The sequence below is a fragment of the Homarus americanus genome, unplaced genomic scaffold (assembly GCF_018991925.1).
Source record: "Homarus americanus isolate GMGI-L3 unplaced genomic scaffold, GMGI_Hamer_2.0 scaffold57980, whole genome shotgun sequence".
Classification (NCBI taxonomy): Eukaryota; Metazoa; Arthropoda; class Malacostraca; order Decapoda; family Nephropidae; genus Homarus; species Homarus americanus.
Window position 1 is genome coordinate 7543139 of NW_024716703.1, and position 3185 is coordinate 7546323.

A 3185-nucleotide genomic window follows, 5' to 3' on the forward strand; every position below is an offset into this window, starting at 1 on the left:
GTCACTAGCAAAGAAAAAAATAATAACATACACATATAAAAATCATATACCCCTCAACTCGGATTATATATAAAAAAAAAATAATTCAATAGTTAGTAAATATACTTCGAGTGAGAATCTGAACACTTTCTATTGAAATCACACCAATACTTCCAATAAATGCCACAGCTACAAATAAAACATTGGATTACATAACCTTTGTACATATGACACTTCTGGTGACACCCAGAGATGAACACTGTTCATCACACTCTTAACATGGCAGATGTATACTGCCCACTCAATGTCTGTAAATATTCATAGATTAGTACACTGGTCACAAAATAAAAATTTACACTAATGTGCAATTACCACTTTCCTGAAATTTCACACAATAAGACCCCCAAAATATCAGTTAGGTAGGTTACCCCCCCAAAATTGGTGCATTTCCTAACTCTTGTAACAAAAAAAATATCACTTTCTTTTACAAAAAAAAAAATTGTGAAACTGAATCAATTGTTAGTTCTTACATAACAAAAAAAAATAGCTCTGCAGTTAACACAATTGCTCAAGGTATTGGATATTTGGACCCATATTCTGGAACGGGATGGTAATATCGACAATATTTACCTAGATTTTGCCAAGGATTTCGACAGTGTACCACATGAAAGGCTGAAAATCAAATTGGAAGGGTACGGAATTCGGGGAAATGTCCTAGCGTGGATAGAAGACTTTCTACATGACCGCAAGCAGTGTGTGGTGATTAATGGCACGAAATCGTCATCCGTACCTGTCACAAGTGGGGTACCACAGGGCAGTGTATTGGGCCCGCTGTCGTTTGTTTGTTTCATAAATGACATGCCTGACGTTGTACACTCCTCCATACAAATGTTTGCCGATGACGCCAAGGTATTTCGGGAAATTAAGAACAAGCGGACTGTGAAGAGCTGCAGAAGGACCTCTGGGCTCCAGGGATGGTCGAAGAAATGGCTGCTGAGAGTCAATGTCACAAAGTGTAAGAGGATGCACCTGGGGCGTACCAATAGGAAGGAGGCGTATCATATGTACCAACGGGATGAAGAAACTGCAATAGATGAGACTGAATGTGAGAAGGACCTAGGTGTGTATGTTGACAATGAGCTGAAGTTCTCGGGCCATTGCGAGAAGAAGGTAAACCAGGAAAATAAATTATTGGGTCTTATAAGAAGGTCGTTTAGATATCTAGACGGTCCGTCCCTCATAACGATCTTAAAGAGTGAAGTGCTTCCCCATATGGAGTACTGTCACCCCGTCCGGTCCCCGAGATATGCTAGGGACTGTCAGTTGGTTGAAAATGTTCAAAGGAGGGCCACCAGAGTGGTGCCTGCACTTCGGCACCTCAGCTACACTGAGAGATTGGAGCGCCTGAACTTATACTACAGACGGGCAAGGGGGGACCTAGTTGAGGTGCATAAGCATCTCAGGGGGCACTACTCAGTCGGGTGTCCTTACTTGGAGCTGGTGGACGGTCGCCCCACAAGGGGTCACAGCTCAAGATTGAAGAAGCCACAAGTCCAGAAAACTATGACGGCAAACTTTTTCGGAGTGAGGATTGTAAACTCTTGGAACAATCTACCAGAAAGTGTTGTGACAGCACCGAGTGTGAGCTCTTTCAAGACAAAACTTGACCGACACTGGAGAAAAGTTCAGGTACATTCAGGAGCCGGTGCATGCCCAGTACTTGCCAACAGTGCGTGACAGAGACGTGACCGATCGCCCGGGCGGCTAGCGAGCCGATCTTTTTGTGAAGAGGATAAAAGAAAAGGAAAAGTAATCAGAGACGTGACCGATCGCCCAAGCGGCTAACGAGCCGATCAGTGGTGAAGAGGATAGAAGTAAAAAAAGTATAAAAGCGCCCTTCAAACCACTAATAATATTAATACGTTCATGATATATATAGATATATGATATTAATTCATTAAGATGATCATGTTAATTCACAATATGGATATGCAGTGAAACAATACAGATAATAGCAAATGAAAGTCGATTTAATCAAGATTAGTCCAATTCAGCACGCATCTGAAATTTGTGTTCTGGGTTCGAGTCATAAACCTGTGTGAAGCAAAATATCCTAGACCTGCAAAATGTACTGTAGGACACTATAATGTTGACGGACGAGTGACATGTGGTGGACACCAATTGTAGAATCAATGCATGATAATTATGCCATTTACACATCATGTTTAATTAGGTACTGGCCAGCATAGTGTGCAAAGTACTAGAAAGTTGTCTGAGCATCTAAGGGTATACGATGATGGTATAAGGGCCTGTGTGCCTCTTATAACATTTTTACTTTAATACTTACAACCATTGGTAGCGTGACGAGAGGAGGCTCGTGAGTATATGTAATGATAGTATCAAGTAATAGGGAAGAAATAACGGTAGATACTGTAGGTAAATAATGACAATATACAAATACAATATTTATTTAACATTAAAATGGAGGTAGGAGAAAGAATGTATGTACCAACAGACGAAACCCGGTACTCTGCCCTCAGGCTCAAAATACTCACACCACTACTGGGTGGACAACTGGACATACTCAATAACACTCAAACTCTTATAGTAACTTAGCACCATTGAGACCAGGGGCAACTGCCACTACAACACTCAGTCGTCAGGAGTGATACACAAGCAACCGCCATGGGGTCCCGCCACCATGGGGTACTTTCCAACCAACTCTGAAGATCCCAGTGGAATAACACCACCACACAAATAGCCCTACTGAGCTAGGCACTCATCCACCAATGATGGGGGCTGGTAGTTGCGTGTGGCTTGGTGATCTGGGGTCACCTCGCGGGCCGAGCGTTAGGGTCAGACGGGCCAGCTATGGGGCCCATAGGTAGTACTGAAGTGTCTGAAGGTCGGGTCTCACGAAGATAACTGATCCTACTGGATCTCGGACATCTCTCCAGACATAGTGGATACAACATCCACGCTACAGACACCAGCCAACCAGCCAGCAACACCTCCTCCTCCTCCTCCTCCTGTCTGGCGGCCCTCGCTCTCGCCGGCGAGCATGGCGACCCACAATCTGGTCCTCCTCTGAGCACCCTCACCAACCAGCTCTCTCTACATCACGCTTGTAACCATGCTGCCTTCCCAGCACCAAGCTGCACTGTACACCCAATACAATATGTATACAGAGAGCACATTGTGAGTTT